Here is a 15,303-nt window from a genome sequence, read left to right as displayed (position 1 = left end):
TTCTAATCACCCTGTATATAAATAAGATAAATAAATAGAGATTTTGTATCCACTGTTAGTAAAACTGATCCGAAAGACAGTGAGTACACATGAAAGAAAAGATATTTCTAGCAAGAGAACAACATCCTCCTACACTTAAAAGCTGGTGTTCAGGTCTCGGGGGTTATGTGGGCAGCTGTTTGGAATTGCACAGAATTGCACACAGTCACCATAGTGTTATGTGTTGCCTTTGCAAATCTGCGATAATAATAGCAGCACCATAATTCAGATGACTGCATCCCAAGGGTTACACTCACATCCACTGAAAGAAAGTGCTGTGGCAAACCCAAGCTTAAAGGACACCACATTCACAAGAAGCAGCCGGGGGCAGGCAAGTCTGACAGTGGATGGACATTAATCAGAGGAAGAGTAATGGGGAAGAACGTCCAGTAATAGCTGCGATGAAAAATGTGCAAGCCAGGTAAAGCTAGATCATCAAGTCCTTTGTGAAGCTAGCAGGCAGGGTGATGCCCTCCTTGAGCTTGTACAGGTGCCCAGAAAATAAAGTGAAACAGAAAAGGAATGGTTTGAGACAGCTTTCCAGACGCGGGTGTAACCTTAAAGTTCAAGCTTCATTAGGGCTCCTCCGTTACACAGAGGGCAGTACAGTATGCCAGCTTTGAACTGAATGCTTGAGGATTTCGGAACAATTCAAACCACACATCTTAGCTTATGTTTCACATCACTGCGAGAGCACAGTTTCCATTTATGGATGTTTAACATTTCCACAAACGTTCACATAAGAATCTTACTGGAAGATGTATCTAATGTTATATATATATATATATATATATATATATATATATATATATATATATATATATATAAATTCCTCTGCTATTTGTGCAGCTTGTTTTTGGATGCCTTTGTATTCAGAGAACCTTATAATTTTGCATGCTGCTGACAATGCATTCTTGGTGCTTAATAGCTTTAAGTGTTTTACAGTTATTTCTAAATACTTTATCATGGAAAAAGAGTTCACATACTGTACATGGCATGGTCTCTTTAGAAGCACCTGCACCTAATATTGGACACAGTTTTTCCTGATTACAGTCTAGACACAGTGTGGCATCGACTCCACAAGGTGCTGGAAGGTGTCTCGCAATATCTATTCTATCATTAATATTTCACTCGACTGCAGAAGAGAGCTAGGCAGAGGGTCATGAAGAGAGCTAGGCAGAGGGTCATGAAGAGAGCTAGGCAGAGGGTCATGAAGAGAGCTAGGCAGAGGGTCATGAAGAGAGCTAGGCAGAGGGTCATGGTGATGAATGCGTTCTTCACACACAATCTTGGGTTAGGGCTGCTCAGGCTCAGTGTAACTGCAGATCTGTCGATGGTTAACTAGCATATCGGTAATAGCAATTGCATAACGTGTACGTTCATAACTTGTGACATAATTAAGATATCAGTGTAAGTAGGGTTCTAATGGCATTCCTAATAGTTAGTAAGCATTGTCTCTCCTCCAGAAGCCCTTAGGTTTTATATATACATGTACATACTGTGCTATAAAGCTTCACCCAGGGCGTTGATAGACAAAACCAAATACCCATTCAAGACAAAAGGAGAAAAATACACGTGTTTCTCCTGATGTTTCATTGCACTTAAGGCATTAACTCATTAGTTTTCTGGCACTGTCTTTGGTAATTAACAGTTACCGGCTACCAGCTACCAGTTCCCACTTGTAAGGCATTTACATCTTAAGATATCTTCACTGTGTTTGTTCCCTCTGATGTAACCCCCTTAACCACTCCAAACAGCACAGTAACACTTACATAATGCTGCAAGAGGCACTGCCCTTGTGGGAGAGAGCCTGCAGAAACAGAGGAATCTCTTCCTTATCTTACGTTTGTCGCAAATTATACTGGAATTATTATTATTATTATTATTATTATTATTATTATTATTATTATTATTATTATTATTATTATTATACATTTGAGATCAACATCATTGGTTTCTAATGGTTTTCAGGCCTAGGGCGACTGAGACTGGGTTCAAGAGAAAGCTTTAAACTTTATTTTGTCAGGGATTTTGTTGTGTTTTTTTATTGTTTGTTTGTTTGACTGTCCTCTTTACCTATTTATGATGCTGCATCTGTTCTGAATGGGTCTTATGGCAGTTTTTCAAGTGCTGTGTTTCTTTTATTTATGTTGTATTGTAGTCTGTGCTAAGGTGTTTGACATGCTTTCAGGAGATACTCTTCAGTACCAGCTACCTGGCATAGAGATATATAATGTAGGCTAGATCAGTCAAAGTGTCTGTATATTAGTAAGTGTTAGTCAGCTGTTAATACCAGCAAACGTAAAGGAACCCAAGGCTTACATTCAGGAGTCTTGTTTAAAGGCAGTAACGCTGTTCATAATGTCTATAATGTCCATAAGGTAGAGTTAAAAACGTGGTCCTCCTTTAAGCTTTCTTTACAGAGCAGTTGAAATAGGCCACCCTGAATCGAATTGGCAGTGTTTAAAACGTCTGTCTCTTTAGTAATACAACACAAAAGAGCCTGGCCACTGATACCTGACTTTAACTCTTACAGTTCAAAGCTGCGCCTGCATGAACTGAAACGATTTTACTGTTAATGTTCTGTATGCCTCAATGAGTGCTCGGCATCCTATCCACGCAGGACACATCTCCAAGACGTTTAGAGTGCGGTCTGTTTTCTTAAACAGTTATTAAAGCTCTTCCTGAAGACATTAGTCATTTCTATCTGTGCTGGAACATCTCCATTCATTACGACAAGGAGCAAAGTAAATAGACGTCCTGTGTGGTGGGCTAGATGAAGTCATTCATCTTTTATTTCCTACAGGGTGTCCAAGCACAACCATTTTAGTAACCATCTGACAGGGTGAATAAAAAGGAATGTAGATGAGACTTCTTCAATTCCCACCTGAAAAAGAGGCGTAGAAAACTACACCTCTTTGCAACCCCCGATACAATTAACTCATTCTGCTTCATAAAGTCGAATGAAACCTGCTGAATAATCTTACATTAACATATTGAATTACTTACAGCTTTGTAGTTTTCCATATACTTGATCAAAATCAAACATGAAATACTGTACTACTGTTAGGGCTTCCGGTAGACTTTTGCAACATGATTTTGTAGTTTCTTTGATGACATGATGTTAAATAAAAGATCTAAATTATGTTCCTATCGTTGTTTTTGTTTTTTTAAATGATGTCTCAATTCTAAAATTGCTAATATGCAAAACTTGTGGTCATAGCTGTACACCGGAAAAACTAAAAACAAAGGTTTGCTAACAGTAGTGTTTTCTTTTAGTGTCTGTGTCGAGTGTCATGGTTGACTCGACTTCTATCCAGGTGGTCTTTGGGAGGGATCAGTGATGGAAACTATAACATAAACCACTTCCATATATATATATATATATATATATATATATATATATATATATATATATATATATATATATATATATATCATATCCTGTATATATTGATATAAATGGTTTATATGGTAAGTAAAGCACCATCAGGTGACTGAATGAATGCAGCAGGGGCGGATCAGAGGCAATAGAGTGACAGAAGCTCATTACAGTCCTGTGATATTCTCATCAGACCTTTTGAATTTGGCTTCTGAGCTGAGACCTTTTAGGTTTTATGGCTTTGGCCAGGTCACTCGCAAATGACTGCCGAGCTGTAAAGTTAGTCAACTCCGTTTTACTGAGCACAGGCAGGAGCACAGCTCTAACCAATTAAAATGACCTGGCTAATGAACAGTTTGTATTCTGAATAAACACTTTCAGGTTGTATTCATGGAATTCCTATTATATCGTCTTCGGATTCAGAACTAATTGTCACTTGAAGTTTCCCAGCAATAAGAGCTTGGCTCTGTTTACAACTGCATTTGCCCTCAGTGCTGTGTTAGGGAATAGGCCCTTTAAATCTGCATCATAAAAACAGCCAAGCGTAGATTACTGCACTTGCAACGCTCACTGTTGTTTGGTTATACAAACAGTTTCCACTAGATCTAGGTTGACTGTGAGGTCATTATGAAGAATACTGTGTTAATGGTTTTCCTTAAAAAAGATGTACAGCTGTAGCAATAAGTAAATAAAACAATAACAATGAAACAAAATACCTTTGAATCTAATCTAACATGATCATAATAAAAAGGCGTGCTTGTTTAGCACACGGGAACATTTTGTGAAGATTGCCCTGTGTGCTTTAAGCCTGTGTCAGACTTTTAAGAGCCTTATTTATGGGATGTGTTTCTTTCTTGCAAGCAGTCAGTGCTTTTAGTCGCTGACTGTAGGCAGACCCTAAAGCTGTTATTCATCATTTAATGCCAGGGTTTTGTAGCTTTAAGAACTGATCTCAATTCTGTCTTTAATGGAGAAATCAAATGTACAGCTATGGAGTTTAAGCGGCACTTCACAGAAAAGCTTGAATCGGCTGTGTTTTGGCTTAATGTAATGCTAACACATGACGGATTTACCTGTAAGGGCACATAATGAAGGATGTTACTGAGGTGGCGCATGTAGTCTTTTGTTATGCTTGGGAATAACATCTGATGCCAATTTTACTCGTTACCTGCAGGTGTGATGTTTCTCCCTGTACCATTGTTCCTTTTGGTTTAATGAAACACAACCGCTCAGTACAGAGCTGGTAAAGGTGATGTAAGTGAAGAATAAGCACAGCTGGGTTTCAACCCTCTACTCTAGGGTAATAACTTTGTTTTTCTTTCAGAACGTTTCATTTATTGTACATCTTGTAGAGCAGTAGAGATTATCAGGGTACAGTTTTCTGTACTTAACCAATTACACCACAATTTATTCAAGAAGGAAGAGTTAGCTGAGTAGGATTTATTGGTTTAATAATAGAGCCAACCCCATGGTCACGTCCCACTGCCTGAACCCCAAAGCCAGAGAGGAATATCTTGTTCCTTTTTAATTAGAAGAGCATTTTTCTGCTGTTGTATTTGTCGTTTTCTAAAATAACAACCAACGTGTTGTATTAATCAGTTTGGAATTCCACTCGTGTATGTGAAAGTTCTGAGAAATCAGGGAGAATAGAGACAGACGGCAATAACATGTTTCTTCCTAAGCTGCAAATCCTCCTAATATGATCTTTAATCACTGCCAGTTCTGAAGGAAATTGGCGAGAGGATTTGGGTGCTCCAGTTTCATGGCCGTAAACCTCCACTCTTTTGAATAATAGGTATCGGTTTTCAAGAAATCTAAGATTCCAATTCATGAATCTTAAACAACTCCCAAAGCCTTTCAGACAAAAGCCAGATTATACAGAGGAGATCTCTCTAATTAAAGAATATGTACCAATGCCAAGTGAAACAAACAAACAACCCCCCCCCGCCCCCCGCCCCCCCCAAAAAAACAGTTTCTCTTTGAATACTTTGGTAACAATGCCGGTAATTCATGGTCTTGTCCGACTAGTAAATGAAAATAACCGATGTTAAATAACGACACAGAGAGAAATCCACTGCTGAAGAAATAAAAAGGGGTTAAGATAGTAACTGAAGATATAATGACAAGTAATTGCAGCAGTTATCTGCAAGGTATGATGAACAGCTCACAATGTCTGCTCGAGTACAGTACCAACATGTCTGTGAGGGGGCGGGGGGAGGCAATAGAAAACCATGAAGCACAAGAAACACAGACTGCAAGACGCTGGTCTACATGCATTCCTTCCTCAATATTGTCTTTCTCTGACAGCTAATGACAGTGGGCAAGACAACGCACAACATAGACCACCCTTGACTAGTAAGATTAGGCGTCTCTATATAGCAATGCTAGCACATTGTGTAAAACCCAAAAGATCATTTGCAACATAAATCACAATGTAAAATAATGCAATGCACACATGCCAATGTGTTTGCCAAACTTTTTTTTTTTTTTTTTACCAGCTTTGGCATTGTGAAGCCGTTCAAACACAAGAATTACAGTGAGCTCAGGTGAAGTTCCAAGCTGTTTTCAATTGAGTTTGACCTGCATTCATAAGGTTACAGGACTAAATCGCAAGGCTGTAAACTGAGCTTGGAGATCAGGCGGATTAAAGCTTGGCAGGTATGCGATATCACCGGTGTTATTTATATGTATGTTAACTAGAGCTAGCAAGAGACGCATAAACAATCTACTGTAGTTTGCACACTCCCATGGCTCAGGTGCTGTGGAGAGCACAAGTCAATGGCAGTCACACCATTCTGATCAAAGACACAATTCAAAGCAAGCAAACTCAGTAGTGGCTTTAACTTTGCATTTCTTCCAGCAGGTAAACGTACGGTCACCCTTCATTCATACTTGCTATATATGTCATGGAGTTGCTGGTGATTTCCGGTCCATTAAAGAGCAGCTCAGCTTCCACTAGGTGAAGAGGTAAGGGAATCAAATTGTACTTAATAGTAATGGTAACAGTAACTCATGTAATAATAATAGTGACATAACAGAACTTGAGCTCACAGACAAGGGGATATACAAAATCTACATGGGACATTAAGAGAGACACTGACATTATCTTATTAAATGAGAGGATCATTCCAATGGCACCGAGCGATTCCACTCAAGGTAAACAATAAAACCTTAAAAGGAGAAAAGATTCTGAGAAATAATATTCATGTAATTCAGGGTGTGTCTTGCGCTGGGCTAGCTACACACGCCTGTATATTTACATTCACCATTAAAAGCACTTGTCTTGCATTTATACAGCAGGTGAATTGGGGAACCATCAACCCCCACCCTATATGGAAGGTTACGGTAACTTCATCCAAAAAGCCATTTCCAAACTGTGATAGAAGCTGTGTCAGATTTTTCTGACGAGGTCACACACAGACAGAATCTCAGGTAGCACTGTTATTGTAACCTTGACCCCTGCACACAAAGGGAAACGGGATACCTTTGATAGCAAATAGAATTGTGTAAGGGTAAAGGGTAAAGAAACTCCTAAAAGGATAGCTGCGTGTAAAAGGGTTATTGTTTGAGAGCTTTGTCTGCAGTTAGTAGTCCTTGATGCTAATTCAATTTCCTAGTAATATCCCGACCCCCCAGTTTCTGTCAAAAAGTGTTGAATTTATCAGAAAGAAAAAAAAGTTCACAAATAAATCTGATGTGAAATAGCACATTTGAATTACCAAGCCTAATTTACAAAACCTGAAGGACTTTTTAAATCGTTGCTTCAAAGACTGATTTTTGAAGAGTGTTTATAAACATTCTCTTTAAGGCTAAATGGCACTTTTAAAAATGAGAATAAACTTATAAGCCTCTCTAAAACAGTTGAAAAAGATTTCATGACCTTCAAACTTGATTTAAGTTATCAAAACTCACCTTGAGAACAGTTCTGTGAATAGAATAGGAATGGTTGACACTAGTAACAAATCAACAAGTCATATTGTGTTTTATCTTAATGTTAGCAAGGCATTAATTACCAGTCATCCTTCTTGTTATTAGATAACCCATTTACTCTAATCAATGTTAACAAATCACTGTTGCTGGGCAAGTCTACCAAACAGTGTGCTGTTCAAAACTGAGAAGCATGAATGATATAGCCATAACTGACAAACAAAAAACAACATGTCAGTGATTTTTTCAAACAGAAAATGTAAGTAGTACAGTATAAGCAACATTTCATAAAGGTTTCCATTTGAACAGTCGAATTAGAGGTTCTACAGTGACAGAATTCATTCCAGCCATACAATTCTCAGGGGTTTGTGATACGCCAATTGCAGATAATTTGATTATTATTCCATTATAATTTCTGGTTAATAGAAAGTGTAGGTGTCTGAGGTTCAAAAGTAGCCCAAAGTTTATTAACATCTTGCCCAAAAGTAGCCCAACATTTTTCACTTACTCCAACCCAAAAGAAGCCAAATAATTTTTTTAAACGCACACACAAACTGCTTGACAATTAAAACAAAGGAAAGACTCTCAACAGGCACCAATGAAAATCCCACAGTTAGGTCGAGAACCGGTTGCCATGGAAAACAGAACACGACTTTGCTAAGAATTCCAGTAGAAATGATGAAAAGATCAACAACTGAACACATTAAACTTCTAACCACTGCCATTGCTGCGTGAATCAACATCATGTAAATACAGGCTCTCAAATAAAGTAAGACGCCCTTTTCCACAACATTGTTTCACATCGAGGAATGCGTCATTGTTATTTCAAAGGGGACTCCACCAGCAAGTGGTTCATAATTATTAACTTATTATGTTATTACACTTTAAAAAAACGTTTCAACAACACACCACAAATGATTTTGATTAACTGCATGTGTAATTATGCTGTTCAAAGTATGTTTCAAGAGCACGAGCAATTAATAAAATATGATTCACGAATGACTTCATAATAAAAACAATGCTGGCAGCTATGAAGTGGCTACAAACAAGCTTGTGACTACATTCATAACAGAAGCTGAAGCAACATCAACATTGCAGAACAAAAGGAAGCACGTAATAGCAAAAGGATACTGATTACAAACGATTTAGTTTATGTCTGTGCAATTAGCTAATGAGATGGATAACAAAGCGTGCAATGAAAGCAAGTGGCTTTTATGCAAGCCTCTTAGTCTGACTTGACACATGGCTTTGTTCAGCAAAACAACTAATTACAAAATATCACCTATTACTGTAGAACTGGCAGACGTTTCAAATGCCTGAGTTCAAACAGGCATACCAATGTGAGGTAGTGGCTCTATAGTCTGTTTCAGTGAAAGTTCCTTGTACTGAAGTCCCCATGTCTACGTGAATTACTGAAACTCATCACAGTGATACATTTGAACGGTAATTTTGCAGTTTAATGTGCTTTCCCCATGTTTTTATCATACTTTACCATAGTCACCCTTTTTTTTTTTTTCCATACCAATTCTTTACCATTCCTATATATGATTTATCCTGCTTCAAATTTCAAACCAGGAAAAGTTATCAAAGTTCTCATCCTACTACTATCAATTCACTGTTACGTTTTGTAGAAACACTGTTTATCTCATAAAAGTGATTAATATTACTTCATCGAACCGAACGTGCAGCCTTAGCCAAGAAGCTCGCTTCTGGAGTGTGTGGTGGCTGGTTCACGCCCACCCAGCTACCTAAAACATCCTGAGATTAGATGCATTGTTCCTCGTTACGCTGAGTATCATGTCCGAACACGGAGGTCTTGTATTCAAGGCATTATGAGATATTTATTTAACCTCAGTTAAAAACGGTGGCAACGTGGCCTCCACTCACAAAGCGTGTCAATTGAAATGGAAGCTGACTGTTTGCCTCAGTTATGAAGATGTCAAGGACCCTTCAATTATTGTGCAGAGTAAGACAACAAGCTGGGCTCATAAATCATCCTGCTAGCCCCATAATGACTTAGACACAATGTGCAACTTCAGCCACTAGATATCCTAGACACACTGAAGAGAAATACGTTGTTGTTTTTTCATTTTATTGTTAGGTGTTTTGCATGCTTGGAAGCCATCCCATGTCCAACATAGCAAGCTCACCTCTCAAAACTCAGCTCCAGGGATTTGGCGGGTGAAGACCATTTACGCTTGCTTTCAAGTTCAGTTGTCAAACTGACAGCTTCTGTTTTGTCTGCCGGTCAGGAAGACAAAGTTAAACCTTTGCGTTTTCCAAAGCATCCATGGAATGCGGTACTGGAATAGTGGAATAGAAGTCCTATGGGACAGCTATTAGGTGTGCTTCAGATTCACCTCAGACAGCAGCTTGAGCAATAAAGGAATGAAAGAATGGCTCTACAGTCAAAACAAAGGAAATGCTAACAGTGATACATGTGTTGGCATGTGTCATAATCATTTATTTTTGTAATATATTTAAATTATATTTAGTATAGATATACTGTATATACTGACCAGCCAGTACCAGATTTTTTTTTTTTTTTTTGTCAGCTGTATTTTCATATTGGAGTTGCATGAAGATTATAACAGTAATAGAGACCATGGGATAAACTATTCCGAGCAACACCCATTTCCTTGTGCTGTATCTATAACAGAGAGGTGCTTCCTCTTGCTCTTAGCTCCTCCTATATCTTTAGATGTCAAGGTGCAGCCAGCTGCCCTCCCTGAACTCAGTGACCAGATGCTTCCACTGTTTGTTTTTTTCCGTAACCTTTTCCATAATGTCTCATTGCTTCAACACCCTCTGCTGTTATCGTCCTGAGACGTGTCTCAGTCTCAGCCCGCTCTCTCATCATTCTTTCATTATGTGTTCCTCTGAGGCCGCTGTCAGAGGAGCTTCTTTTCTGAATTCCTTAAAGGGATCCTTTAGAAAAATCCACCTTCTTCTTACTATTCCCTTTCTCTCCCTGTTTAATATAATAGGATATTAGTCAGGTAAGAAATTTCTATTGGATGTAACTGTAGAAAAATGTAACACGTTGCATTAAGTGTATCTAATTACTGTGTATTTACAGAATAGTTACTTAGTAAATACATAAGTACTTACACAGAATGACAATGCTATTATGCATAGTTACACTGTACTTAATGTGTGAATATTTCTGCACTATATAACTCTATCCCTAACCCTAACACTGACTCTAACCCTAACTCTAACCCTAACCCACTAACCCTAACTCTTTTCTGATACAATTGTGTACTTACAAATATCATGCAAAAAGATTTACACATGCAGTACATTGTAACTATGCACAATAACATCATAATTATGTCTAAATACACAGAAATTAGAGACACTTAATGTAAAGTGTTACTGAAAAACCGAACATTCAGTAAACACTTACTCCAGTGCTGTGCTTCCAGAACAAACTACTACAGAGCTAGCAAAAATAAACAAAAACAATGAAGATGTAACATCGGGACCCTTAACCTAGTACCAGGGCACCCAGCTTTACACAACCATGCCAGTGTGCTTTCCATTTAGCAAAGCTGCAAGCACTTCATGAAATGAGTAATAATGGGTTTTCATATTTGTTAAGCTTACATGGAGAATCCTAAATCTCATTTCATTCAAATCAGGTGACAATATTGAACTCTGATGGCTCCGGTAGAGAGGATCTGGTAGAGAGGGGTTGTATTGAACTCTGATGGCTCTGGTAGAGAGGGGTTGTATTGAACTCTGATGGCTCTGGTAGAGAGGGGTTGTATTGAACTCTGGGCTCTGGTAGAGAGGGGTTGTATTGAACTCTGATGGCTCTGGTAGAGAGGGGTTGTATTGTCACATGATTTGAATGGAACTAGGAAGGCTGTTCAGTCCCGGAACATAGGATTCTCCAGACAAACTCAAAGCCCAGTAAGGGCAGATGTAGAGAAAAATGATGATAACTCAGTATTGGAGCTGAACCCCGAACCACTCGAAATACTGTCAAATATTAAGGGAAATGTAAAAAAAAAAAGAAAACAAGGAAGACTTATAATTTGCATAGTATTGCAAGGTATTACAATAAGAGAAATGACCACAAGTGTTTGGTAAAATGATTCCTCTAGGTGCATTTACAATGTGAAAAATAATAACCTTGCACTACCTTCCAAAAGTAACAAATATGTATTTATTGTGGCTTTGATCATACACTGAAGGGGTGGGTGATAAAAAGACCATGAATTTGTTCCATATTATCTGACACTAAAAGATATCTGGAGAAGAAAAGATGACGACACTGGTGTAGTGAAATGAAATGCTACATGTTCCAGTATTCAGTCAGACCAGCATTATTTTTGGCAAGGCCCACCAGTAAAGCACGCCGGGGCCCAAGCCATGTGGATTAGAGAGTGAGACCTGCAGGTGTCAGTTTAACTCCCCCAGTCGTACAAACCCATGAAACTGAATCCTGATCTGTCTGGATCCACATCTGAATCAAATTGAAATTTCCAGCATTGAATTCATTCTACATAATGCGTGGTATAGTCTCACATAAAAGCAAATGCAGACAAGCGCTTGGAATAATTGCATTTGGCTTTTCAATCAGTGGTTTTCGGTATTACACTACCATGTCCTCCCACTTCTTTAGAGTAATTATACACTGTATGGCAGTGCATGTGATGAAGTCTAGTCATAGCTGCAAATAGAGTTTAGAGTGAGGTAATGTGGGGTTTGACCTCCAGTTCAGTCAGTGACACAGTAGGGTTGTTCATTGAATCAGATATGTAGAATAGGATTTAGAGTGATGCTTTGTTCTGATTCTTCCTCCAGACCACTTCTTTGTTTAGTCAATGTTGAAGCAATTATTATTTTCTGTTAAAAAAAAAAAACTCTCCCAAGACATTAAACATTCTTCTGGTTTGGATTGAAACTCCAAATTAAGGATTCAGGTTCTGGCTCCATGGACATCCCATTCTGTGCTCAAGTCAAATTGCGTTGTATAATCCCATAATATGTATTTATTAAAACCGGTTATTAAAACTTTTCATTTCTCTAAGAAAAGGTCCATTGACAATTAAACGCCCTTTTCAAGTTTCAATCCCACATGGCAGAGTCATACGATCCATCACTTCATCATTATTACAAATTTGTTTAAAAACCTTTGCATCAATTTGATTGTCCAGAAACTAGAGAAAACCATGTATTAGAATTGTATAATAAGGATGGAAAAGGACGCAGAAAGGATTGATATGTGCATCAGTCAATGTAGACCCCCAATCCTTGGGTGATGTTGAGACTTTGTAGGGAATTGCATTGCCCCCAGACCTGGTAGGGGAGGGAGTTGCTGTTTTGTTTCCCAGCCCTTCTGTGCTGTAGTGTCGCCAGCACTGGGAAAAGGTGGGGATTTACTAGCGGATTAAGACACCATTTATGTCCCACAAGTTGGGGTTCTGTGACCCCAGGTCATTTTTTAATACCCCACTACTCCCAAGGTTCGAGGCCGAGTTTACTTTGAGATCTGCATTACAGTACATCAGAATGCATTTTAACTTCAATTACAGTATCTGCCGACCTGATATCTGTTGACATGAGACCGGGTGTATCTGATCTCCCGACATAAAGCAAGCCCCTGTGATGCTCACACACATCTCCACTGTTGCAGGCACCAGGAAGACCTTTGGTTGCACAGATGCAGTAGGAAAGTTAAGGTGCTGCTTCAGGAGCCCATACAAAGGCACCGAGCAGGGTTGCAGTAGCCGGCCGCGTTCTGGCGGTTGGCATGGGAACAGAGGAAAGGAGATAAGTTTCCAGCGACTCTGACTTGACAGAATTAAGTTTTCTACTAAAGACACCTTCTTGAGGATCAATCAAATCAATGAATGCAGGTCCAGACAGTGCTGTCTCCCCTAGAAGATTGAGTAGCTCTTCAATCTGAACTGACTCTCATAAATCAGTGAGGCTTGTGTTCAGGGTCAGAAATCCAGGGATGTGGTTTCCAATCCTAGTCTTCAGGGACCAATAGAGGTACAGCTTTTGTTTTCAAGCTGCTCTTCAAAGTGTAATTTATGTTCATGTGTTTTGCAGTCCTGGATAATTGCTTACCAGCACCAATATCAAGCATCATGGGCTGTATGTTCATTAAAGCAGCACAGATTTAAATACAAATATGTAGGTCCTGCTAATACAAAGACCTGGAGCTGGCATCCATTCAGTTTGGCACAAACTGAGGACTTGTACATTAAACTGTCTGCATGAGTGAGATTCAGATGTAAGCTGAGCCCGTAATACATGGGCTACACAGTGATAAAGCTTATAATGAAGGTTAAATAACAATTCAAATACTAATTTGATATAATATCCCATCCCTTTCCCAGTGATTACTCCAGTCTTTTATAATGAACATTGCATCTGCAGGCAGAATTGTAAACTAACTGCTTGATGATTGTACAAAAGCATGCTGTGTATAACTACTTCCATAACCTGCACGGTCCAGTGTGAGCAAGCTGTATTCTTTTCAATCTGCATGTGCTCATAATAAATGCTTGCCAGCAGAGATCTGGTATTATCATCAATATAATAATGGTGTTGCATAAATGTACTAGGCATTCCCTCCTTGTTTTGTGCATTCGCATGGTGTTTTATTGCCTCTGGTTCTTATCGCTGCACAGGGCACCATTAAGGTCCATACAGTGCAGTTACAGCTCTGCTATAAGCATCAAGGTAAAGATTTTGGTGTAACGTTTCCCCAGGTCTTTGCCTTGACGTTGTACAGCATGCTGGTGATTTCATGCAGGGGCGGTTGTTATAGGTGAAAGGGCTGCTGTTAAATATTCTTCCACTACCAACAGAGATCTGCTCTGATCATCAACAGGATTATTGTGATTGGTGCCCATGGGCTACAACTTTGAAGCCACACAATTACCAGTGTGTAAAACTATTTCAATTTTACATTTTTTTCTTTTCTTTTTAAGCGGTGCATGATTTATACAAAAGAAACGAGCCCGTAGATGAGAGAACCTAGATGAAACGTTTGTGATCCGTGGACCTTGTTAAAAGAGTGGCATTTACATTATCAGCAAAGAGGCACCTGCATTTTGCGTGCTTTAACAGAACAGTGCCATGCATTGGGCAGCTCGCTTGGTATAAAAAGAGTCCCTTTATCTTTCTACAAGGGACATTAATCATTAGATATGCTGCATGCGGGTGGAAGTTTAGGCAGGTTAACAGGTCAGATGGTAAAAGTTATTATTATATTATTATTAAATCATTTATCAGATGCTTTTATCCAAAGCAACTTACAGAGACTAGGGGGTGAACTATACAACAACTGCTGCAAAGTCACTTCCAATAAGACCTTGTTTGTTTTACGTCTCATCCAAAGGACAGAGCACAAGGAGGTTAAGTGACTCCCTCAGGATCACACACAGGGAGTCAGTGGCTGAGCTGGGAACCTCCTGGTATCAAACCCCTTTCTTTAACCACTGGACCACCAAGCCTCTTGAAGTATGCCAGTTGTAAGTTTTAAATAGACAATAAATCACATGCTGATCAACACAATACCCAATGACTAGGAATGAATGATAGCAGGTCAGTTGACAGGGCATGCGTACCCATGTGATTGCATTGCAATGACTCGATGGTTACTACACAGGGTCACTACTGTGTGATTACATGGAAAAGCCCTTGTGAACAATGTCTTTTCCATACGTGCAATTACAATGTAATAACATAGTTCTACACATCCTATAACATACAGGGCTACAGAATGCCTTGATATACAAACCTAGCTGGCCTGTAGCTGATTAATGCCTAATTTCACAAAATCTCAAATGGGAAAAGAACAAAACAAGTTTTCTTGAAACAGCCCTGACTCGTTCTCTGTTGCTGAACTCTGCATGTGGTTGCTGCCTGGCTGTGCAGTCAGATCTCAGCTGTGCACATTAGGACATAAGCCAAACCACTTAACACTT

This window comes from Acipenser ruthenus, chromosome 8 (genome assembly GCF_902713425.1).
Source record: "Acipenser ruthenus chromosome 8, fAciRut3.2 maternal haplotype, whole genome shotgun sequence".
Classification (NCBI taxonomy): domain Eukaryota; kingdom Metazoa; phylum Chordata; class Actinopteri; order Acipenseriformes; family Acipenseridae; genus Acipenser; species Acipenser ruthenus.
The sequence above is the reverse complement of the archived record's forward strand: the minus strand, read 5'-3'. Positions refer to the sequence as shown.